Source organism: Pan troglodytes, chromosome 10 (genome assembly GCF_028858775.2).
Source record: "Pan troglodytes isolate AG18354 chromosome 10, NHGRI_mPanTro3-v2.0_pri, whole genome shotgun sequence".
NCBI classification, from domain to species: Eukaryota; Metazoa; Chordata; class Mammalia; order Primates; family Hominidae; genus Pan; species Pan troglodytes.
The window spans coordinates 26,353,030-26,379,591 of NC_072408.2; the positions used below are offsets into that span (position 1 = coordinate 26,353,030).

At 36.0% G+C, this 26,562-nt stretch overlaps 1 protein-coding gene across 49 annotated transcripts in view; it reads left to right on the forward strand.

Moving 5' to 3' along the window:
* The window catches only part of PLEKHA5 (pleckstrin homology domain containing A5), a 245,580-nt gene that overhangs the window by 86,081 nt on the left and 132,937 nt on the right, over window positions 1-26,562 (forward strand). For 2 of the 49 annotated variants that reach the window (XM_063785472.1, XM_063785482.1), the window contains exon 1: window positions 20,597-20,775. The exons of 45 other annotated variants lie outside the window; for them this stretch is intronic. The gene's annotated coding sequence lies outside the window, so the exon portion shown is untranslated. Of the gene's footprint in view, window positions 1-20,596; window positions 20,776-26,562 lie in introns of those variants that run through there. 2 more of the 49 variants (XM_016923044.4, XM_063785478.1) reach the window with 2 other exon arrangements.

A 26,562-nucleotide genomic window follows, 5' to 3' on the forward strand; every position in this document is an offset into this window, starting at 1 on the left:
AAGAGGCATTTTGGTTTATCCGGAGAGACAGTTTTTCCTTGAATAGAATTTCTCATGTGGGTTTTTATTTAGGAACACTGGGTGGTATAATAGACAATTTGCTGTACAAAATTTTTGCAGCAAAATAGGCAGGCTTCCTTTGGTTTTTTATTGCAGCTGTCTTTGGAAAAAATCTAAGAGAGTAACATTGAACTCATCTTAATATAGGTGATTCTTAGAGGTCCTAAACTAATGTGATCCTTCTAGTGGTTAAATGTTCTGTTGGCCGGGCACAGTGGCTCATGCCTGTAATCCCAGCACTTTAGGAGGCCGAGGTGGGCAGATCATTTGAGGTCAGGAGTTCGAGACCAGCCTGGCCAACATGCCGAAACCCCATCTCTACTAAAAATACAAAAATTAGCCAGGCGTGGTAGCAGGCACTTGTAGTCCCATCTACTTTGGAGGCTGAGGCAAGAGAATTGCTTGAACCTGGGAGGTGGAGGTTGCAGTGAGCCCAGATCACACCACTGCACTCCAGCCTGGGTGACAGAGCGAGAATCCATCTCAAAAAAAAAAAAAAAGTTCTGTTAAGGGCAGAGCCTAGACTACCTAAGGGATTCACTGCCTGGATGGCTGTGGGCTAAGAACTGTTATTAGGACATGGAGAAAATGAAGGTGAGACATAGGTTTTTCCTATCATATTTTCTTGTAAATGTGATTACCATCTTCCAGATCTACTACTGATTGTCTGCCTGCTACTGTTACCTCTTAATATGTAAAATATAACCTGGGATGCTTCTAATCCTTCTTTCCTTGACTCTCTCTCCAGAAAAAGTCCTCCATAACTTCTTTTCTCAATACTGTAATTACTGATGTAGTTATTTTGATTGTGTTTTATAGTCATAGCAGTGAGACTGCCTTACAACAATATTGTCTAAATTAAGTAAATGCAATGGCCAGTATTAGACTGGTTTTGACCTTCAGAATGGCAACGCCAAGGATTCATCCCCATGTTGTAATTATGATTTTTAAACGTATTGTAATCAAAAACACAGTATTAAAAGGGATACATGGGGTTTTTCAGTCATGCAACAAATATTTTACTCTGTGCTCCATAAACACCTACTATGTGTTAAGCATTATTCTCTATGCCAGGGAGATGATTGATATGATAGTAAACAAGAGAATTACACGTGTGGAATGCAGTTTACTCCCAGAAAGGGAAAGATTGAATAAAGCAGTAGGTTACCCAGAATTGCAGAAATATTTAGGCACCAAGGAGTAATGGAAAGGCTAAATATGTACGGGATGATATATGTGATAGGAGCTTGGCATATGGCCTGAGCACATAAGTGCTTAATAAATTTTAATTGAGCCAGTTGCTTTTGTTGCTGTCACTATGCCAATTGTGGGATAAAGTAGGGATGCAAATCAGAATAAAAATGTTCAACAGGTATGAATAAAAATACAGCCCATGAAGGAAGTTGGAAAATTAGTCCAAGTAGGAAAATTCTCCCTGGGTCAGAGCTAAGGAGAATTCAGTGCTGTGGAAGCCAAGAATGTAAAGATTTCCAGTCGTCAAAAGCTGCATAGACATCAACAGTATGAGAAAGAAACAGAGATCATTAATGTGGCAATGATGAGAATATTGATTGACCTTTAAGAAAGCAGTTTCAGTAGCATGATTGGTGTGGACTCTCTGGAGGAGTTTGGCAGAAGGAGAAAGATGAAAGAGCTGAGGGAAGAAGTGTGCTTTTTAAATTTGAGGACTTAACAATATTTACAAGCTTTCAGAATAGTTAAATGGATTACATTAAGTTATCTATTGCTGCATAAGAAATCATCCCAAAATACAGTGTTTAAAACAACAATAAATGTTTCTGTGGGTCAGGAAATTGCTACAGTTTAGCTGGATGACTGCCTCAGGATTGTTGGATACCATCTTGGGGGCTGGCTACCACAGGTGGTTGAGAGAAGACGTCAGATGATTTAAGTTATTTCAGTAAATTAGAAAGTAAGATTATCTGCTGGGACTTGTTCGAAGCTTAAGAATAGTTGAAAAATCAGTAGCTTCTCTGTGGCTGGGGGACATTAATCAGAGAGGGATAGGATTGTCAAATGGCATTGTTTTAGATACATCCGAGACATTGCTCCACAGAGAGTTATAACAGGTTACCAGTAATGTTTGCACAAAATGTTTTCTCCTCCAGTGTTACATGAGAAAACGGAGTTATTTTTGCCTAACTTCTAGCTCTTAACCTTCCCTGTAATTTAAAAAGTCAAAGATGCCAGTGATTTTTTAAAAAGTGATGCCATATATTTAATGTAATTGGCAAGAATAGAGGATAAAGATTTGAATGCTTAACTCTTGAATAGATAACATTTTATTCTCATTTATGAAAGAAACCTAAATTTCATTAGATACAACAAGAATAAGAGATAAGAACATATTAGTCTGTATTTATAAATTCATGATCTTTGTAGCAATATCCAAAAATCCTGTAGAATAAAAATGTTTCTCCATAAAATATTTTCTCTGTAAAAAACATGTCTAAAGTTGTATGATTGATTTTTCTCCAGTAAAAAGGAATGGAGGAGTATTTCAATAATTTGTATATCTGAAACAGTTGATAGAAAGGTTGCCTGGATAGCTTTGAATTATCTAATTATATGTATATATTGTGTTTACTTATTTTTGTATATCAGCAGATTATCCTGGGCAATGGGATCACTGTTCTGTTACATTTTCCTCTATATGTTATTACATTTTTAAAAAAGAAAAAAGCCCACAAATAATTATTATTTATTGAAAAAGAAACTACAGTTGACCCTTGAACAACACAGATTTGAACTGCGCTGGTCCACTTACATGTGGATTTTTTTTCTAACCAAAAGAGGATTGAAAATACAGTATTCTCAGGATGCAAAATCTGCATATACTAAGGGCTGACTTTTCACATACATGGGCTCCGCAAGGACTCGCATATGCACTGATTTGGGTTTACATGGGGGTGATGATTTGGATATAGGCAGGTGGTCCTGAAACTGAATTCCCAAGCATGCTGAGGGATGACTGTATATGTGAATAAGACTTAAATTATATTTCCAAATTTGGGATGGAATCAAACATTTTAGTAACAATTCTGTTGATTACACTTCTATTTTTAATCTTGTAGGACTGTATTTATTTTTTATTTTTGTGTTTGAATATGTGTGTATGTGTGTTGTTTTGGGAAACAATTATAAAAGATTTGTGAATTATTTGGATGTATGCTATTCCAAATACTCCTGTTTCTCTTCTTTTTTTTTTTTTAAGTTCTTCCCTTGAATTGGCAATCATAATTTAGAGAGACTTGTTACTATACATTGAATACTTATAGGTTACCTGTTATTATTTTAAAAGCATGCTAATATAATATTTTACATATGCCTTTATTTTTAAGATACGGTTAAATTGCTTTTAATCTTAGGCTTTAATTGATTTTTTCCCCATGGATTTTTCAGAGGGGAAGTTTATTCTCTGTACCTAATGTATAGGCTCAATTTCTGGTGTCATTCAGAGAAAAATAACTGATACAAGATCTTTATATAATTGGTTTTGGTGTGGGTATGGATGGGGGAGTCATTTAAAAAGTAGGAACAATAGAAGTACCTTTCTGGTTTTGTCAAGCATACCATAAACAACAGTTAATACTTTCAAAACGATTTTCTTCTTTCAAAAAACAATTTCACACAAAAGATGAGTTGATAGAAGAATGGTAGATAGATGTGTGGTAAACAAATACAATGTTATGTAATTATAAAACCTAGATGATGAGTACAGATGTTAACCATACAATTAATTCAACTTTTAACTATACTCGAAACTTTTCATAATAAAATGCTGGAAACTGCTCCCACCCCCCCCCCACCCCCTCCCCCAAAATAGAAAAAGAAACAATTTCACACAGAGAAAGTCCAAGAAACTCTCCAATTGCTTTTTTCTCGTTTCTTTTTTTTTTTTTAAGCTTTGAGTAAATGCTTTCATCAATCATATGTGTTCATGGAATGCAGTTGTAATTTCTACGTAAAATGAAGTTAATTGTCTTTAAATAGTTGTTAGCCACATTTCCAGATGAAATGCCCAATACTTCCTGAGAAAAGTTATCAGTTAACTGACGTCATCTAGCTTGCAGTCTGCGTCATTAAGTTTGACAGAGGTATGAAAATGAAACATAGATGTATGCTAGAGCCCCGGTTGTGGACAAGCTATGTCATTCATGACTCATTTTAAACAATACAACTTTAGATGTTTTATAAAGCCAAATTGTGGTTAGAATTTATAGTTAGCATGTTAAAAGCTATGGTGTGCACTATTTCTATGAATGTACATTAATATCTTTAATCCCTTCTCCATAAGAGATTGTGACCTTTGGGTTGATTCCATTTTTTGTGCTGCTTTTAAAAAGAAAACTGACAAGTTGAGTCATTTATTATTGGTTCCTGCGTGAAATGCAGACCTAGACAAATTGTTGAAATTTATTCGTAATCTATTGTCTAGCAAATTATGTGAATTTTAACAGAAAGCGTAATTCCTTCGTTAAAAATATCTGAACTCAATAAGAAAACAGACAACCCAATTAAAATATGAGCAAATGATTTGAACAGACACTTTGCCAAAGAAAACACACAGATGGCAAATGAACATGCAAAAAAAATGCTCAACACGTTTGTCTGTAGGGAATTGCAAATTAAATAACAGTGAGATACTACTACACACCCATTAAAATGGCTAAAATTCAAAAAACTGGCCATACCAGCTGCTGGCAAGATTGTGAATCAACAGGAGCTCTTATTCATTGTGGTTGGAATGCAAAATTGGAAGACATTTTGGCAGTCTCTTAGTAAAGTTAAACATAGTCTTACCATATGATTCTGCAGTCATGCTCCTAGGTATTTCCCCAAATCAGTTGAAAACATGTCCACACAAAAACCAGCACTTGAATGTCTATAGCAGCTTTATTCATAGTTGCCAAAACTGGAAGCAACCAAGATGTTTTTCAGTGGATGAATGAATAAATAAACTGTGGTATATCCAAATAATGGAATATTATTCAGCAGTGAGAAGAAATGGGCTGTCAAGCTACAAAAATGACATAAATGGGTCTTAAATGCATATTGCTAAGTGAAAGGAGGCAATGTAAAAAGTCTACTTACTGTATTATTCCCATACACGTTCTGGAAATGGCAAAACTGTAGAGTGGAAAGACCAGGGGTTTAGGGGATGAGAGGAAGGGTTGAATAGGTGAAGCACAGGAGAGTTTTATGGTGGTGAAACTATTCCGTGTGACACTGTAATTATGTTTATGTGACACTGTCTGTCAAAACCCATTGAAGTTTACAACACAAAAAGTAAAACCTGACCGTATGCAAAAAATCCTCAGGGATGTCAAAGGAGATCCCAAGGTAGAATGCAGACTATGACAAAGGAGCCTATTACAAATGTATGACACAACCTCACTGAACGGCATGGGGCAAAAAGGTGCTCACCTAATTAACTTTGGAAATGTATGGAGTCTGTAAGATGAAAGAAAAACAAAACTACATACTTTATTTCAGTAAGGTCATCAAAAACAAGAAAGTCTGGGGAACTATCATAGCCAAGAGAAGCCTAAGGAGATATGATGACTAAATATAATGTGGTATCCTACAACAGAAAAAGCACTGGGTGAAACCTAAGGGAATCTGAAGAAACAATTGACTTTAGTTAATTTTTAAAAATATTGCCAGGCATGGTGACATGTGCCTGTAGTCCCAGCTACTCAGTAGGCTGAGGTTAGAAGGATTGCTTGAGCCTAGGAGTTTGAGACCAGCCTGACAGCCTGAGCAACATAACGAGACCCCCGTCTCTAAAATATATATATGTGTGTATGTATATGTATGTATATTTATGAATATGTATATTTGTATACATACTTACATATATTTGTATACACGCACCCACAGTCCAGCTTTCTTTGAGATTATCAAAGAAAGATCCTCAAACAAAGCTACATTTTTTTAATCCTTTGGAGTTACAGATGGGTTGGATTTAGGAATATTTATGTTTATTTCCTAGTGTCTACAATTTCTGTTTTATGCTGCAAATAATTTTGTGCTTTGTAAAAATCTTGGTACAGTTTCCCTTTGCAAATGTAAGCAGAGCCTAATTTAATGATTTGTTCGTTCTCAGCTTGGGGAATTACAGAGTGCACTCACACATGCGGACACCTCACACTCACCATCCCTTTTTGCAATGTATACTCAATGATTATTGATTGAAATAGCAACTTAGTCATAACCAGCCTCTTCCTATGAAGATTTTGAAATGGCCTATAATAAAAAGGCAATCAATTAATAATATATAAATAAGAGGAAGTGGAAAGTCAGTACCGGAGAAAATATATGTTTGAGTCAGACCCACAGGGATGTGTAAATGATTTTTGAAATGTCAGCACATCAGGTTTTCTTTTAGCTACTCTTTAATTCTGGAATGACAAGCTCAAATGCCTTTGAGAGCTGGGCAGATGCTGTAAATATGTGCAGTTGGTGAAGTGTAATATAGTAGGAGGTGGTGGAGTCTCTGCTTACCCTGCCAAAGACATTCACTCGATTGAACACCACACTTCGGGGGGTAGCTGCCAGTTTGCTTTAATTTTGGCCTAAATTTTTGCAGTGAATCAGCTCATATAATCCAAGGGATATTATTAAGTAAGCATTTGATTGTTTTATGGAGAAGGAAGAAACAATAGATGTGAGTGAAATTTTGTCTTTTTTTTTTTTTTTCATTGTTGTGTGACATCAAACCTGATACCCTCCAGATAGCTTTGCAGTTAGGCAGGCCTAGCCTAATTTTGATCCCTGTATCCAAAATGTTGCTGAGTGCCTCCCGCTACAACCCGTGGCTCCTAAGTGGAAATGTGTGCTCTGCTGTTGTCTCTAGGGTTGCCAAGACATTAACACACTCTCTACCTCTGTTATTCAAGCATACATGGGTAATGAAAACAATATCATAATTGCCACCTGGTGGACAGTGATCATAAAATCCATCAGATATGAAAGAAGCCTCTTAATTTTTCAGCTGTTAAAATGTTTTTGTTTTTTTAAAAAGTATTAGAGTAAAATAAGTAGGGTACTCTAGGAATGTTTATATAGTTGTTTTCGTTGTGAGATCATATACCAATACTTTAGAACACCAGTAACTTATCTGGGAAATCTGGGACTTTCAATCCACAGCCATACTTGTTTGTTTTGTTATATTTAAATTACTCACTTTTTCTTTGTACAGGTTTAATTTGGTTTTTCCCAAAGCATGGTATACATATCACCGATAGTATATAAAATGATTTTTAGGTATGTTGTGAGCTGAGATAAACACATTTGGGCATTTGTAATAGGTATAAAAATGGTCATTTAAACTGTTCCTATAAGAATAGAGTCCCTCTCTGTTCTTTTTAGGCATTCCAGCAAGTATCTTACATCAGAGATTAACTCAAAACATAATATTCTGGCAGAGGGATCAGCTCAGTTAATGGGGTCAAGCAGCAGAATCCTTCACTGTGAGGGAGGAAGAGCCAAGTAAAATTCTCTGCTGGACCACTACTCCAAAGTTGTTTGGCTTCCAGGATAGCCAGGGATCTTGTTTCTTATTTATGTAAAGACTAGAGAACCAGCCACATACTTTGAATATCACTCATCTCACTGTGAAAAAATATTTCCAACATCCCTTATGCTAATTAATGAACCTTCTGATACAGAATTAGTTAGTGATACTTGTAGTGCCTGTGTGATTGTTGTCTAGGTTTCCTTGAATGTGAATCATTAATAGGATATTTAATATATTAACTGTCTCCCTTCACTGTTTATACTAAAGTGTTTTAAAGTTAATTACAGTGTAACAAGGTAGTATGTGGATGAAATTTTCTCATTTTAATATTGTGTGTTAGAAAACTATAGCTATTTTATGAATAAAAATCTGCAATTTTGCGGATACTGCTTAGGATGAGACTAGGTTGCTTTTTTAATAAAGTAACTCTCAAGTATGGTTAATAGTACATGTGGCACTCAAGTTCAATGAGATCCAGGAATGATGAAGTTTGGAAGTCTGGTTTAATTGAAAGACTTTTGTTTTTGTTTTTGTTTTTGTTTTTTTCCTGGGCAGAATTCTACCATTAACTTCTTTTCCCACTCACTTGCCCATTATCAGTGGGTTTTGCTCTTACATGGTATAAACCAATTTTCTGCATTTCATAGTAAAACATTATCCCAAGGAACACCTACCTTCTTTACAACCAAATAGGGCCATATGAAAAATTTTTTAAAAAATTGTTGCATAAAATAAGTTTAAATGGGCTTCAGTTTTGGAGAGTTTAATGAAATATTTCTAAATAAATATGACTAAGTTACAGAATTTTAGACAATTTGCTTCAGTGACTATCTCTGCTTAAAGCATTTTCAATGACCATCATTCAGTGTTCTAATGAAATAAAAATTACATTTCATTACATAATGATAGTGATAATATTTCAAAAGTATATGGCTTTAAATATATAGATACAGTATACACGTTCTAAAAGCAATGTTTTTGACATTTACTTGGAAAAAATTAGTGTTTTAGCCAGGCATGATGGTGTGCACCTTTAGTCTCAGCTGACAGGAGGCTGGAGTGGGAGGATTACTTGAGGCCAGGAGGTCAAGGCTATAGTGTGCTATTGTGACTGTGAATCCAGCCTGGGCAACATAGCAAGACCTCATCACCATAAAAAGGGGAGAAAAGAATCTGTTAAAATTGGGGTTATCTCTTCTGTTAGCCACAACGGGATGGCAGTTTTAAGACAATGAAGGACAGATACCAGTGGAAAGGGTTTTTGCAATCCCTTGATTCCATACAGTAGGAAGTGCCCATCAGTACTTGTCCTTTTACAGCTACTTTCAGTCTGCTTTCCCAAAGGTGAGAGTCTCAATATTTCACGGCCACAAAACTGCTCCTTTTTACTCCATCTTTGGGGAGAGATGATAAACCATTGCCTACTGCCTGTGTCAGCATGTAGCCCTTTTCATAACGTTCCTCAGAGCAGAAATTGTGGACCAGTGCAGAATTTGCTTACTACATCTAAAACATCTGAGGGTAGGATTTTAATTTTCTGTCTCTTTTTTAATTGAAAATTTGCAAACAAGTAAAATTCTAGAAAATATGGGGTTTTAGTTTTAGCATTTGTGGAGTTTTAGTACAGAATTTGCAGTTCTTGCTTATTATTTTCCCTCGTTACATTATGCTGTATGGTCTGCCTTCTAGAGAGGACCACTCTGATCCTTATAGAAGAACAAGACAGTAGGAAACAATCTGTTAAACCCATTTTTCTCATGAGAAGCAACAAAAGCATTATAAGGTGATGTTAGAGGGTCCCAAACTACCAAAAAGTTTCCTCAAGGATCTTCATAACTGTAAATTATTAGGATCTCCTTCATTCGTGGTTTAGATCAGAATGCTTTTTAACCTGTTTGTCTTCTGAACAAGTTGGATGTGCAATTTGGCAATTCCATTTGCAGTGTGGGGATTAATCTGGATGTAGACTCACATTTTAAGTCTTCTTAGAGGGCTGGAAGTAATGAAGATCATCCCAGGATATATTCAGTCGGGAAAAAATTGTAGAAAATTGTGCGATTAAAGCAAGTCAAAATCCTACTAACTAGAACTGATTAAATTCCAATGCACATCTTCCTTCAGATCTTTACTTATTTCATATTAATGCTACGTTAGTTATTTTTCAATTGTGGTAAAATTCATATCGTGTAAAAGTAACCGTTTTAAAATGTACAGTACATTGGTATTTAATACATTCATTCACAATGGAATGCAACCATCACCTCTATCCAGTTCCAAAGATTAATCTGCTTTCTGTCTCTATGGATTTACTATTTGGGGCATTTCTTATAAATGAAATTCTACAATATGTGATCTTTTGTGTCTAGCTTTTTTCACTTAGCATAATGGTTTTGTGATTCATGTTGTAGCATGTATCAGTACATCATTCCTTTTTATGGCTGAATAATATTCCATCATTTGTAAATGCTACGTTTTGTTTTTCCATTCATTTGTTGATTGGACATGTGGGTTCTTTCCACCTTTTGGCTATTATGAATAGTACTGCTGTGAACATATATGTACAAGTATTTGTTTGAATACCTGTTTTTAATTATTTGGGTATATATACCTGGGAGTTGAATTGCTAGGTCATATGGCAATTTTGTGTCCAACTTTTTGAGCTAAACTGTTTTCCATAGCACCTGCACCATTTACATTCCTGTCAACACTAAATATTTATGCTGAGATCCTGAACTGACTCTTGGACTTCCAAATTAAATTGTGAACAATCTGGAATTTTTTGTTATAGTTAGGTAACACTAGCATATATTGTTATGAAATTTTTCAAAGAAAAGCTGTGAAACTGGTCCATTTTTAAAGTTTGTGTTTGGATAGTCATAATTTTTTATGTCTGATCTTCAGTCATCTGAACATACTTTTTAAGAACAGTGTTTAAGAACTGAATGTGCTCTGTTATTTAAATTATTATGCCTTATTCCTTTCTTGTTTTGTCTTTTATATCTAATATGTAGGTAACATTTTTGAAATATTTAGCCAATTTAGGAATCAAAGAGTTATACAGATTATTTAGAATTGGAGAATCTTTCTGGATAGCAATTTTTAAGTTTTTTTTTTTACTTGATTGACAGTAATTTTACTGTATAAGGAAGTCGGTTATATCCTTCCAGTTCCCAGTTCCGTACCTCTTTTGTGATGTTTTCTATTATGCAGAACTTAAAGTTTTGGCAGCTTAATCTTTTGTTGCTCATTGTTAATGTTTTCAGTTACTTAATACACAGAACTGGCTTTTTCATTTTAAATTACATTTCCATTGATTAAATGTACTTTTTTGGGGGTCACAGAATGTGATAGACCATTCTTGGTGCCTACCAAATTGCTATCCACTCTTCCTTCCAACTTTCTTCCTATTGGAAAGAATCCCAATTTTGTTCTAGTGATTTCTTTTTTTTTTTTTTTCCCTCATGTCCTCTGGGAAGGTAAGCTTCCTCAGCCCCAGGGGCTAAATAATAGTTATTCTTGTAGAGTTAATCCTGTTCCCCATGCCAGTAATTGGTTTAAGCTGAAGAGCTTCTGTGAGTAGTTTAAACACAGAGTAGTTTATTCTTTCAAGTAAAGCAGTCCCAGAGATAAGTATTCCAGGGTTGGAATCAGAGTTCCTTCCATTTTCCTGCTTTACTGTCCTAGAATGTGAGTGATTTTCTCAAGATTAATTCATGCTCTGAAATGGCTCTTATTATGTCCAGAAGGTATAAAAACCAGAAGGGCAAATGAATTAATTTCCTAAGGTCCCCCACCTCATTGGCTGTGCCTAATTAACATGCCTGTACCTAGTTGCAAGGGAAGCCAGGAAATGTGGTACTTTTGCAGGGTGCATTCCTTCCCTGAATAAAGTTGAGCAAGAAAAAAAGAATGGGCAGTGGATAGCAATGACCGATCTCTGCCACAGCAGCAGTTGTTGAAGGTTAACCAGGTTTAGAGTTCAGTAGCAGCTGTTTTGCAAAAACCTTTATAAGAGAACGTTTCATTCAAAATCTGAACAGTAATATAAGTTAAGTCAAACTTGTTTTCAAGTTCATATCACATCTCATTTTCTTTCATATTCATTTCTGTAGTCATTCACTGCATCACCTCTGGACAATGGGAGCCCGCTAAGATCTCAGCTTAGTGCTTTTAATTGTTGTGGTGGGTCCTTAGTATAAGCCCTGCATCACAGTAAGTGAAACTACTTCATGGGAAAATCAGCTTTCTCAAGGGCATTTGTGATAAATCCAAATCCTTGCCAATCCTCCATGTGACTTATGGTCCTCTGCTGATAAATCTCCTTTGATTATAACCCTTGTCTCTTTAGTAGCTGTTTGTGGCCTACTATGTTACACCAGGTCCCTTTGTCTAATACTCACAACCTTTCAGTCCTGCTCTTCATATACCTTACTAAGCCATTGCATTATAACTAAGCCAAACTAACCATTTCATTTTTACCCCAATATATTTGCATCATGACTTCCTGTTTTCTACTCTCCAGATCCTACCTATCCTTTATAGGATTCAAACTCAAAGCCTATTTATATTTTTCTCTGTTTTTTTTCTGATCTACATGTCTTTTAGAACAATAGCTATTGCAAAATGAGCTCTAATTATATGTCAGACACTATCGTTATAAGTCTTTTAATGTTTTCATTTGTTTCATCGTAACAATTATATGAGGAAGATGTTATTAGACCCATTCTAGAGATGAAGGAAGAACTGAGGCACAGAGACGTACAATAGTTTTCCTAAGACCTGATCCAGAATTCTGATCTAGGCAGCCAAAGTCCATTTGTGCAGTAGCATATCTAATATTCTCACTTGTATTTTACTTCTGTACTTATCTATTCCACTTACCCACCCACACCTAGACATTCTCTTTTTTTCTTTTTAATTTTTTAATTCTCCTACAGGATCTAGAAAAAATGCTTATTTTATGGAAAAAGCATTACACTCTAAATATTTGCTAAACAAATGAAAAATCTATTAGCCAAGTAATCAAATCTCAAACCATTTATGTGATTTTTTTAACACTAGACAGCAGTATATGTAACATTTTCAATAGATTTCCAAAATAAGGATAAGTGGTTTCATTTAAAAGGGAAGAAAAAACTTGTTGACAAAGGAATTTATACAAATGAAGTGTAAAAACAGACAAAGAAATCTGCCCTCCAGTATCAGAAATATGAATGTAGAAGTGTGGCAAGTTAAAACTTGTTTTTGTTTTTTAAGTCACTCATAGCAGAGAAATATTTAGTTTGTTTTTTGTTTGGTTTTAAGGGAAAATAGCCATACCCCAGTAAAACTTGATGTTGGCAGGCAGATGGTCTTGGTTAGAGTTGTTGACATGAGACCACATGACTGTGTCTGTTATGCAATATTGTGTCCGGAATTGGTGGGTTCTTGGTGTCACTGACTTCAAGAATGAAGCCACGGACCCTTGCGGTGAGTGTTACAGTTCTTAAAGGTGGCGTGTCCAGAGTTTGTTCCTTCTGATGTTCGGATGCGTTCGGAGTTTCTTCCTTCTGGTGGGCTCGTGGTCTCACTGGCTTCAGGAGTGAAGCTGCAGACCTTCGCGGTGAGTGTTACAGCTCTTAAGGTGGCGTGTCTGGAGTTGTTTGTTTCTCCTGTCTGGAGTTGTTCATTCCTCCCGGTGGGTTTGTGGTCTCGCTGGCCTCAGGAGTGAAGCTACAGACCCTTGCAGTGAGTGTTACAGCTCATAGAGGCAGTGCGGACCCAAAGAGTAAGTAAGCAGCAGCAAGATATATTGCAAAGAGCGAAAGAACAAAGCTTCCACAGTGTGGAAGAAGACCCAAGCAGGTTGCCACTGCTGGCTTGGGCAGCCAGCTTTTATTCCCTTATCTGGCCCCACCCAAATCCTGCTGATTGATCCATTTTACAGAGAGCTGATTGATCTGTTTTACAGAGAGCTGATTGGTCCATTTTGATAGGGTGCTGATTGGTGCATTTACAATCCCTGAGCTAGACACAAAAGTTCTCTAAGTCCCCACAGGGCACTGATTGGTGCATTTACAAACCTTGAGCTAGATACAGGGTGCTGATTGGTGTGTTTACAAACCTTGAGCTAGATACAGAGTGCTGATTGGTGTATTTACAATCCCTTAGGTAGACATAAAGGTTCTCCAAGTCTGCACCAGATTAGCTAGATACAGAGTGCTGGTTGGTGTATTTACAATCCCTTAGCTAGACACAGAGTGCTGATTGGTGTATTTATAATCCTTTAGCTAGACATAAGGGTTCTCCAGGTCCCCACCAGATTAGCTAAGATACAGAGTGCTGACTGGTGCATTTACAAACCTTAAGCTAGACACAGAGTGCTGATTGGTGTATTTACAATCCCTTAGGTAGACATAAAGGTTCTCCAAGTCCCCACTAGACTCAGGAGCCCAGCTGGCTTCACCTAGTGGATCCCGCACCGGGCTGCAGGCAGACCTGCCCGCCAGTCCCATGCCATGCACCCGCACTCAGCCCTTGGGTGGTTGATGGGACCGGGCGTCACGGAGCGGTGCTCGTCGGGGAGGCTTGGGCCGCGCAGGAACCCATGGCGGAGGGGAGTCTCGGGCATGGCGGGCTGCAGGTCCAGAGCCCTGCCCTGTGGGGAAGCAGCTGAGGCCCGGCGAGAATTTGAGCACGGTGCAGGTAGGCTGGCAGTGCTGGGGCACCCGGTGCCCCCTCCACAGCTGCTGGCCTGGGTGCTAAGCCCCTCACTGCCTGGGGCCAGCAATGCCGGCCGGCCACTCTGAGTGCGGCCCGCGGAGCCTGCGCCCACCTGAAACTTGTGCTGGCCCACAAGCGCCACGTGCACCCCGGTTCCCGCCAGCACCTCTCCCTCCACACCTCCCTGCAAGCAGAGGGAGCCGGCTCCAGCCTTGGCCAGCCCAGAGAGGGGCTCCCACAGTGCAGTGGCAAGCTGAAGGGCTCCTCAGGCACGGCCAGAGTGGGCGCCGAGGCCAAGGAGGCGCTGAGAGCAAGCGAGGGCTGCCACCACACTGTCACCTCTCAATATCATGGTGAGTAAAGGACAACTTATGAAGTCAGTTACTTTTTCAGGACCTTTCATTGAGTTTGTTGCAGAGATAGAATTGTCTTTTAGGTCCTAAGGCTGTGTCTTAATCATGAGTCTCCATAACACAGTCTGTCTTGTACTGTGGTTTTTTTTAAAACATGGGTATTTTCTTCCTTCCCTACAAAAGGGTAAACAGGAGTTTCTTAATAAGTAAATCAAGCTAACACACAAAGCAACCATTGTAAGAGTTTCTTTGAGGCCTGTTTTTTTGATGATAATGAAACTGGTAACACTATCATATGTTTAATTCTATTCGTACATCAAAAACATACCATGTATCTTCCAAGCAGATGGTACAAGTGTAGAATTGACTGTTAGTACTTGAATAATAGATATTGTTGGTAAATCAGACTCTGTAGAAAACGAGTTAGATTTTATTTCCTTTAGAATGAAAATCATTTTATATACAGAGTGTAAGTCACAAACTACCATTCACAAGTGTACATTCACATAAATATGTGCAATTTTTGTCCATTTTAAGAAATGTATATTCATCCAAAAGGTTATACTTAGGACCTAGGTAAGGAAACTACAACTAAATTTGTATATATGTACACATATATATGTATATATATTTATATATGTACACATATATGTATATATATTTATATATGTATATATAAATACTCATAAAGCTTGAGTTATTAATTTTATATTCTTCATATTTATGATTTCATATTCATCAACATGTTCTTGAATCAGAATTTATCATGCTAGAATTTGAAGATTATCTTTCATAAAGCACAAATTTTTATAAACCTAATTTTTTATTACTACTATATATTTAATTATAAAATCAGTAAATTTAAGTTTTTATACTACATTTGTTGCATATATACTCTGACTGGAAATTTTTCTAGAACTGTAGTTATTAAGATGAAAATGTAAAGATTCCATTAAAAGAATCACCACTCAATCTGTTTTTTTCCATCGAGAAAAATTGTCTTCAAGCACCCAAAGATAGAGTTTAAATATGCCAAAGGAGATATAAATATAACCACACATTTCTCCTATAGCTCAGAAGCTTAGATGCCCTATGAAAACAAGGACACGGGGAAGAAATAGGATTAGTTTTATTGCTCAAATAATTGCTGCTTTTTAGATTGTATTTCTCATTTTGGTTTGTATTTGGCTGTATGAATGAACTTATTAGATGTTAGTCCAGTCTCCATGAGTACATACTTTCCATCTATTGTGCAAGATAGTTTATATTAACAGATTATTTGAGATGGAAGTACCCATGTCTCTAAATTTTGTTGGTTATGCTGATTGTTCCTAATATGTAGTACTGGAACTACCTGAGTGAGGGAGATTGGGGTAGATCTCTCTGAGAAGGTAACATTTGAACTGGACCTGAATAATGTAAATTAGTGAGATATGCAAGTTATGGCAGAGTTCAGAAGGAGGAACTTGTGGCTACTAATCTCGTACAAGAAGTGGAAAGAATTTAGAAAGGATTTGGAAGAAATAAGGAGAATAAAAAATGTCTAAGTCTCTTATTAAACTGGCCTTAGAAGGCTAACTCGTCATTGATAACTTGAAAACTTGATATTTTCAAATTAAACAGTTCTGAATCCCATTAGTAAGCAAATGTATTTTAGAAGTTGTCACTCTCTGAGGAGGAAGATTCTAGTGTATGAAGGGCTTTTTCATTATAAATGGTCTCTTCCTAAGCAGGTGTTTATGGATTCATTTGATTCTTAAATCATTCAACTCTTCCAGTTGCTTTTTCTAAGAGTTGCTGTGTAGTGAAATCTCACCTCTAAAAGAAAACCAAGATGATAGCATGGAGCAACCCTTGAACATTTCTTGGGTAGTGGATGAAAAATATCTGAACTATTATGTCAGTATCAAATGAGGATGACTAGACTGACATTGTGTTTAGAAGTTGTTGGCCCCATACCCATGTCGATTGTCTTCGGTGGTGGCATAGAGTTTATTCTTATACTCTACTTCAGTTTATATAGTTGTTACCTGTGCCATAAGTTCATGGGATATTTGAAACCTACCTCAGGTAATCATTAGGTGTGAGAGTTTAATTTCTGTAAGCTGATTTACTCATTACCTGATTACCAACTTTTAGCAGAAGATAATGAGGATATGAGAGAGAGAAAGACACTATATTTTCAAATTATTTTAAAATTTACTTTTGTAATTAGTGTTACTTTGGTTTTTTCTTTTTTTAAGTCATGAACAAATAGTATGTGCTATACCAAAATAAATGAATTTGGAAATTTGGGAAAAAGTGAGAAAGGAGGTTTTCATTATCCTTAATTTTTGCCTCTGTTTAAACTTGGGATTTAATGTGCAGTTGTGCTTTTCTCGCACTAGTATTTTTCTGATCTGAACAATTTGTATTAAATGACCTAGGCAATAAAAATCAGTAGTCAACTGATGAAACATTTGCATGCATCATGTCGTACAGCACTGTTAGGTACTGTATGGAAAAGAGATTGGTAGGAGATCTGTTTCTTACCTGTTAAAAGAACTACTTTGAATATGTGTGATGAGTAAATTGGTACCAATTTACGGTATTCAGAACACCTCAATGCTGGATTTAGTTGTTTGAACATAAGCCTGTTTACTAGAGTGAATGCTGGGAAACTAGGTTAAGTCAAGGTCAAGGCTGGCACTTTGAAGAAGAGAGTGGTCAAAGTTTTAAATGGCACTGAGAAGTAAAGTAACATAAGGGCTGAAAAATTACAAATATCACAATTAGATCTTTAGTCATTATCACAAATATTGCTGAGGAATGTGCTGAAACATGTTATTTGGTGGAGAGTACTTTGGAGGCCCTCACTGGATTTTTTCTGTGGCTTTTTAATGAAGCATTGTTCTTGACCTATAGTATAGAGATAACGTGAAAAGAGAATCAGGATTAATTGAGATTTAGGATTCCCCTTGATTTAAAGACGTTTATTAGCTCTCACGAAGTAGTGGAGCATTGATCCGCAGTCTACCTCAGCTTCTTTTCCTAAAACGTGGTTTGGGCAGAATTGAGAAAAGTTAAACTTGTCATCAGTGACATTTGGGGAAAACTGGGCAGAATTTTACAAGGAACTTGTGAGAATTGCCCTATTTGTAACCTATTCTTTTCCTTAAATGAATAGTTTCTATTTAACAGGGCATCCTTTTTAAATGTAAAATTTAGATTACATCTTAGATTTGCGCTTTTATAACTACTGCTACCTCTAACTGAAATCGCCTCTCGAAACAGTCAGGTCAGCTGTCAGTTTGTTAAGCCTTTTCCAGATTCCCCCAGGCATTTAGCCATTTCCTCTTCTGTGCTCTACAAATGAGGTTGTGTTATAATGATCTGTTTACAGCTCTTTCTCCTTCTTATTAAACTGTCACTTCAGGCTGTTAGGGCCTTGAGAGCAGGGACCTTATCTTATGGCCCCCTTCACAACTGTGTTTTCCCTGTGGCAGTCCTTCTGTAAACGGTGGCTGTATTAAAGGGCCTGACCTTCAGAGGTTCTAGAGAAGCTGTGCAGGGTGCTGGTAACTTCATAAACCAAACACTTGGTTGACTTGATGCCTCTTAGTATCCCTCATAAGCTTCCAGAGTCTCTTGACACATCCCTGCTGATTCGATGTATTGTTTTTCTCCTGGCAGCCATATGCAGAACCATCATACCACTGTGTGATTATGCAAACATTGTGCTGCAATTTTATTACAAAAATGTCTGCCTTCAAATGGGGTGATCTTATAGCGTATGCAACAGTGAATACACCTAAACCAGCTCTGCCAGGATAATACAAAATTCCTTCTCAGTAAGTTTTAGAGGTGTTTTGTTACAGCTGTCTGATGAGAACAGTGAAGCCTTTATTATATAATAGAAGATCAAATTGATTTGGGGGTAAGGATAGTAAGCTTACTATATTTTAATCTTCATACAGTATTTATAGGTTATGGTTTATGTTTTTTATTATCTTTTAGTTTCTCTGATTTATGTTTTTTAAAGGGAGCTGTCGTTGGCTTTTAGAACTGTGGAAAAGTTGTTTCATTGACTTCTTTTTCATGTTTCTGAGAATGGATTTGTTTTCTTTTATTGTATGAGGAGTTTAAACTTGAACATATTTGAAACTAGCAAAGCCTTCACTGAAAAAAATGAGAAAGATCATGAATCACTACTTCTCTAAAACATATGCAAACCCTTCTGGTTATAGCAAACTGTGTTGGCTTGCTTATCTATATTTCAAATTACATGATGAAATAATTTTGTTTTCTCAACTTGAGATGCTATTTTTAATTTTTGTTACAGCAGTTTCATATGAAAGGAATTTGTTTTAGCACCAGTTATGTTGCGTGCTAGATTTAGTTGTAAGACAACTCAGATTGAGGTATCTAAAAATTTTTCTATCAGTAGCATTCTAACAAGGTATGTACAATATGTTTTGTAAAATGGTTTGCCCATACACTGTTAAAAATCCCCATTTTGGGTAAAGGGCATGAACTATAGAAGAAATACAGTCAGCCACTAAATGTCAGTCAGCATTTAATTAAACACTTACAATGTGGTAAGCACTGTTCTAATTGCTTGACATGGTTTTTCTCATATAATAATCAGAAAAATCTCATGAGTATTACATTATTATGTTTATTTTCTGAGTAAGGAAATGGAGTCACGGGGAGGCTAAGTAACCTGCCTGTGGTCAGAAAACTGTTGAGAAAAGGAGCTGGGCTTGAACTGGGGTCATCTGACTTCATAGCTGATGTGCTTTTGACCTTTAAGCTGTACTGCCTTCTGTGTGAATAGGCATATGAAGAAAGGTTTAACCTCACTTTAAATTAAAACATACACACACACAATTAAAACAGTGCAATGGCTTTCTTGCAAAGAAGAAAAATAATTGTCAGTATTCAATATGAGCTGAGATGTGGGGAAAGGAGAAATTTAATGCACTGAGGTACAAATATACATTGTTACCTCTTTTTGGAGGATCGTGTGTGTAAATGTTGAAAACATGCACGTGTTTTGACCTATCCATTCCACTTCTGAGAATTATCCTACATAGCTAAACACAGAAAAGCACAAAGATATCTGAGCAGTCATCACAAAAGGAAAGTTAGGAATGTAATTGCTGACATGGAAACCTGTCCACAGCATATTATTGAGCAAAAGAAAGCATGTTGCAAAACATATATAGTTTTATTTCCTTCTGTTGAATAAATACCTGTTTATGTTACAAACTCTGGTTTGAAATGATGTTCACCACGATGTTAACAACTCTTACCTTTTCTGCTAGTTAGTATACGTTGATAATCAAATGTCTGGGCAGCGCAGGCACTCTACCTGGGTTTGAATCCTATTTAATCACTTATTAGCATTGTGACTGTGGGCAAATTACTTAACTACTTTGTGCCTTAGTTACTTCAGTAAAATGGAGATCACTACTATAGAATCTATCTTGTTGGGTTATGAGGCTCACATGAATTTGTAAAGTGCTTAACATAGTAAGTGATCAATAAAACTGAGCAACCATCATCATCGTTTCTGGGTGGTGGAATTCCAGGCAATTTTAGCCTTTTGTATACCTTTTATTGCTTGAATTTTTGAAACAAATATATATCATCTTGGAAAAAACAGGAAAAACTGTTTTTAGAGTCATTTTAGTTGGTGTGCTTACAGTTTAAACAAGAAATATGCATTTATTTAGAGCTAAGTTTATTTTAATACTCAGTAAACGTTTTCTTCAGTAACTATTTGCATCCATATATCTTAGTGTTTTATCCTATGCTATATGCCAATTTTAAGGGAATTGAAATCATATTTTACTCTTATGGCTGGAAGGCATGCATAATCACAACAGATTCTTCCTGGAGGAGCTGCCTTAATTTGCGGCTGCAATGACATGTTCTAATGTGACGTCAGTCTGGTGTCAGACTTCCAGAGTGGCAGGCCAGCCTCACAACCACAGTGTATTTCCTCAGTGCTTCATCCCCACAGTGCTCACTGAGAACAGCTCAAAGACAAAGCAGTTGAGTCTTATTTTTACTCCAGTGTTCTTTTTGCCTATAATTGAATATCCTTTTAAGAATTGATTTTGATGAAGGCTGGTGAGTAATTCTTGTTACTTTAATGTATTAATAATAAATAGCTAATAGCTAAGTGAACAGTAGTCCTTTTCCTCAGTTAATGATCCTATGGCAAATAATCTTTGTAGCTCTGGTGCCAGGCATAATATCTAGTGCAAAGGATTTACATAATATAAATATTTTTATAAACAAAGTATAGTTTTGTTGTAGAAATATAAGTATATTCATTAGGTTTGCAAATGCTTGAACATTTTAAGATTTGAGCATTGGAAATGTCTTCCTCTTAGTCTCTCCTTAACTTTAGGCTACATGAATACATAGTAGTCACAAATTGCTTTAAAACCTAAAGATTTTTATTTAAAATCTTATTGTTCCTTATTTTTAACTTACTCAGAGAAGATGCTTGATTTGCCCCTAGACCTCCAAAGATAATTAGATGAATAATTCCTCAGATGTTCCTGTGGAGGTACTAACAGTATGCATTATGTAATTTTTTTAAGGTATATCAATACTAGTCTAAACTTATTAATAGAAGCTGCTATGTCTTTAATTCTTCAATTATTTGGGCCATATCAGTGATATGATTCAAAGTAGGAATGTTTATTGACTTAAAATTTAAGAGCAATATAATGGCAGGAGATTATATATTACAGATCGTATTTTATTTAGCATTTAAAGAAATTAAGAAGTTTCTTAATTTTTTAAAGAAATTAAGAGTTCTGCTGTTAATTGTAGAGGCCAGGCAAGATTTATTATTAATAATATCAATTCATGTTTCTTTGAATTGTACTATGTAAATTGATTTTGTTGTTTTAAAAGCATTAGTTTAAAAAGTAGGTTATGTTGGGTAAGCTTTTTCTTTTGTTTTTAGACATAGCTATTTTGCTTATAAATTCTTTTTCCCTATTTCATAGGGATGAATGATATTATTGTAATTTCATTCTATTTATATTGTACAAACAAAAGCCTACAAAGTCTTACATTTTGCCATTTCTCGCATAATTGTTTTCTTGCATTTTCAGCAGCAGCATTGTGATTTCAAGGTCTTTTAGAAGAATTTCCAAACAAAGTTTTTTCTTAAAGAATAAAAAAAAGATTAGTTTTTTTTCTTATAATTGTGCTACTCTAGTTTTTTGTTTGTTTGCTACTCTAGTTTTCAAGTCTAGATGAGGAAAACATGATATGGAAATTCTTACTAAATATGTTAAATATTTTCACTTCAGTTTTCTGAAGCAGTTGAAGAATGACTTGCTGTACATATTTTTTGTGAATAATATAGTTAGGTATTGAAGTGATCTAAATCAGCTTTTTATATGTGAATGTGAAAAGAATAACAAGTTTTAGGAATTAACACTAACTGCTTCATATTATGACCCCCAGTATATTATACATCTATACTTAGAAGCATTGAAATATAGAAGTAGGGTTTCAAGTTTGCTCTATTTGACTTGACAGTCCTAATTTAAGAGCCACAATTTTTTCCTTAAGTTGCAGAATTTTCAGATTCCAACTAAGATTCTACCCAATTTAACTATACAGAGGAATATTTCTATTCCCTTTTAAAATTTATCTTGAATCCGCTGAAAATGTTTTAACGTGGCTTTAAGTCTGTATTTTAAACTTAATCGGTAAGTTACTGTGGTGATGATGAATTGGAATATTCAGTATACATTTTAAACAAAGATGTTTTTGAGACATTATGACATCATAGGTCATGGGTTGCTACTAAAGTTCAAGTGAGGAGAAACTATTTCAACTTTTTTTTGTATGAACAGGAAATTAAATCTGGCCAAAAAAAAAAAAAAGAAGAGGGCAATGAGCAGAGCTGTGGGGATAACTTGAAATTAACATAAAAGTTTTACTCAAGAATAAAGCAGTAAAACAGAGCACTTGTCTGTTTTCCAGTGAATAAGGTATGCTTTGAGGAACGCTTTCCACCAATACTATAGACTGCTTGAAAAAGTGTAATTGTGCTACTCTTCTTTGTTTGAAGTTTAGCCTAGTAAACTCAGATGGAATAGTATTTCTTAAGGCCCTTATAGTCTTAAACTATATTTTTGTTCCCTTGTGGTAGACAGTACAAAACGTTGTATATATAGGATGCTTAATAAATAATTCCAACACAAAGAAATGAATTGGCAAAGCAAGTTAAATACGAGGAGGATATCTTGATCTTTGCATTGTAGAGATTCCATCTTCACTCTGATGATCAAAACCTGCTAGTTAACTAGCCTGTTGATAGCATGCCCTGCATTGTACTCTGCTGGAAGGAAATGTGTCTCCAGAGTGAAATATTGCCATCACAGTGTCCTGTAGTGGCCATTGGATTTCCCCCCATGTCTCTAGTTATTGCCCACTCTGCTCACAATGTCACTGCTATTGGAAATTGGGTTACTTACCCTGCTATTCTGGATTGGATTTCTGTCCCCCTCGTGCCTCATCTGCAAGTGAGAAATTTCTCAGTGCTTGAGGATAATGATTTGTTGACTAAACTGAACCTAAATTAGGTGTTATGTGCATCACATAAGGTGCATTACTATCTGGGCCTTTTCAGAGTTTTAACAAATATATTATTTTGGAATTGAAGTAAAAGAAAACCTGGGAGGGGAGCAAATACATTGTTTCAAAACTTATATAACACATTTTATATACATAAACATATTGTTAGTCAAAGCCTAGATTTTCAACCACATTTCTTTGTGCCCTAGCCAGCTTCAATCTGTGCTGAACTCCAGCCACATCTGACTAATCCCGCTGATTCCACCAGGCTCAATTCAAATGGTAGCCACTTCCGTGATGCCTTCTCTGCTCTTTTCCTTTCTAAGCAAGATCAATCCCTAATCGGTTTCCCCTTTGTATTTTGTTTATGGTTATGAGACTCTTCATGTTGATTTATTTGTATTTGTGATATTATTAAGGCTGTGTCACCAGTGCCTAGCACATATAGAATGAATAAAAGTGTTTGTTATGCTACAAGATAGCTATTTTGAAAGAAAACCAAACGTTTTTTACAAAATCTTTTTGTATCATAGGAATATCATTTGACTTATGAGTCAGCTTCTTTTTTATTCTTGAAGAAATTGTTTAAAGCTCATGCAGTATATGAAAATGAATACTGCACGATAAGGAATAAGTGATTAGCAGTTTTTCCCCTTTTGAATTGAACTGTTACTCTGTCAGTTTGACTCTACTGGAAAGAATGTGTTTTATCTACAATAAAATAATTGGATCTCTTTAAATTGTGTGGTAATTTATGTATAGGTTATAATTTGGTTAACTTTCTAAAGTGGAGTGTGACCACACGCAAAAGAGTGGATACTTAAACTTTTTCTAATTTGCCTTTTGCTTCCTTCCCAAAGGTATAATAAACTTCTATATAATGCATGTTACAATAAAATATTACAAATTAGCATTCATTAGGGAGTTTTTTTTTTTTTTTTTTTAAAGACAGGGTCTTGCTGTTGCCCAGGCTGGAGCATAATGGCACCATCATAGCTCACTGCAGCCTTGAACGCCTAAGCTTAAGGGATCCTCCCACCTCAGCTTCCTGAGTAACTGGGACTACAGGGATGCACCACCTCACCTGGCTAAGTTTTAATATTATTATTATTAATTATTATTATTATTTTTTTTTTTTTTTAAGAGACAGGGCCTTTCTTTATTGCCCAGGCTAGCCTCAAACTCCTGGCCTAAAGCAGTCCTCTCACTTCAGCTTCCCAAAGTGCTGGGATTACAGGCTGTGTATATTTTTGAATGCCATGTTATTGCTTTTTAAATGACGAGAATATTTTTGATTATTGAAATGTTTCTGAGTTAGGGTTCTGCCCAGTTTTATTTTGAAAGTCAGTAAGACTTTTGTGACACAATATTTTTATACAAGTGACTCTGCAACTTTTCGAGTAAGTATTCTTTTTAACCCACCAAAATATACCCTGTGAGCATTTTTATTCTGTTATGTGGCTTTATAAGTGCTTTTTCCATATATCATTCAACAGTAAACTTTAACCTTGGATCACATTATCAGTGTTCCTTACTCATTAAATTACAGTTGTATGCAAGCCATTATACTTCACATTAAAGATGATGCAGAGAACCAACAATTATTTAAAGCAAGGAAGTGACATAATTTACTTGTTTTTAAGAAATCTGATTCTACTAACACATTCAAGTTCAGCTGTTATATGGTGAGGACTCTATTAGATCCAGCTAATATGCCTTGGTGTGTAACCAGATAATTTATCCTTTTAAAGGGGTAGGGGTTTTGTTGTGCTGCTGGTTTGGTTTTTTGGTTTTAATTCCTATTCTACAGAAAGAAGTTGAAGCTCAGCTTGGAGGATAGACTCAATAGTGAAGAGTCTTGTTACAATGAGGTGGATTCAGATGCTGTTAAGAGAGTCTTATGTTGTACACGATAAATACATACTGTCTTAATTTTTCAGTTGAAAAATAAATTGTAAAAATAGCTGGGTGTGATGGCTCATGCCTGTAATCCCAGCACTATGGGAAGCCGAGGCGGGCGGATCACTTGAGGCTAGGAGTTCAAGACCAGCCTGGCCAACATGGTAAAACCCCGTCTCTACTAAAAATACACAGATTAGCTGGGCATGGTTGTGGTGCCTGTAATCCCATCTACTTGGGAGGTTGAGGCAGGAGAATCACTTGAACCCAGGAGTTAGAGGTTGCAGTGAGCCCAAAATCACACCACTGTACTCCAGCCTGCCTGGGTAATAGAGTGAGATTCCATCTAAAAAAAAAAAAGAAAAGAAAAATAAATTGTAAAGATAAATACATACAATTTTTTTTTAAAAAAAGAGAGTCTTAGAACCTTATGCGCCCGCACAGTGGCTGAGATGTTATTAGCAGTCAATATCACTTAATTCTTGAATACTTGGCAGAAAATTACTTTGGCAAATTAGTGTGTACATTTTAAGAATCATATTTCTGTTTTAACCATATAGTACCAGTTAACCTTCCCATTCTCTTAAATGGTTAAGTTCAGATTCACTCAAATTACTTATAGGTGAAAGAATTATCTAAATTATGTTAAGCACTTTTGCTTTTAATTTATCAAGTGATCTAAAATGTAACTCTGCCGTAATACTCGGGATGGATGTGATAGGTACATTTTAACTAGCATGGTGTTAATTGAATCATTCTTACATTACTTTCAAAATTGCTTTAAATTCATTAAAAGGTGTTCATTTTGTAAATTCCTTTTTTTGTTTTTTTGTTTTTTTTTTTGAGACAGAGTCTCACTCTGTCATCCAGGCTGGAGTGCAGTGGCACGATCTTGGCTCACTGCAGCCTCCGCGTCCTGGGTTCAAGCAATACTCATGCCTCATCCTCTCTAGTAGCTGGGACTACAGATGGGCGCCACTGCACCTGGCTAATTTTTGTATTTTTAGTAGAGACACGGTTTCACCATTTTGGCCAGAGTGGTCTCAAACTCCTGACCTCAGGTGATCCACCTGCCTCTGCCTCCCAAAGTGCTAGAATTACAGGCGTGAGCCACCGCACCCAGCCCATTTTGTAGATTCTTAATGTGTATGCTGGTTTTATTTAAGAGAGCTTTTAAGAAAGATAACTTAGAAATTATCAGTGAAAAACCAAATCCTATAACAGGTGAGTTGGCATGTGAGCTTTTTATGTTTTGAACATTTAATTTTTTTCCCCTTAATGTTCTTAATGTCTATAATAATGGTTTTAGCTTTGTACTTACAGTGTTACATCATACTCATATTTTCTCACTGGGGTTTAAGTCATCTCTTCTGAGTCAAGCAAGATTTTCAGTTCCTGTTGGGTGCAACA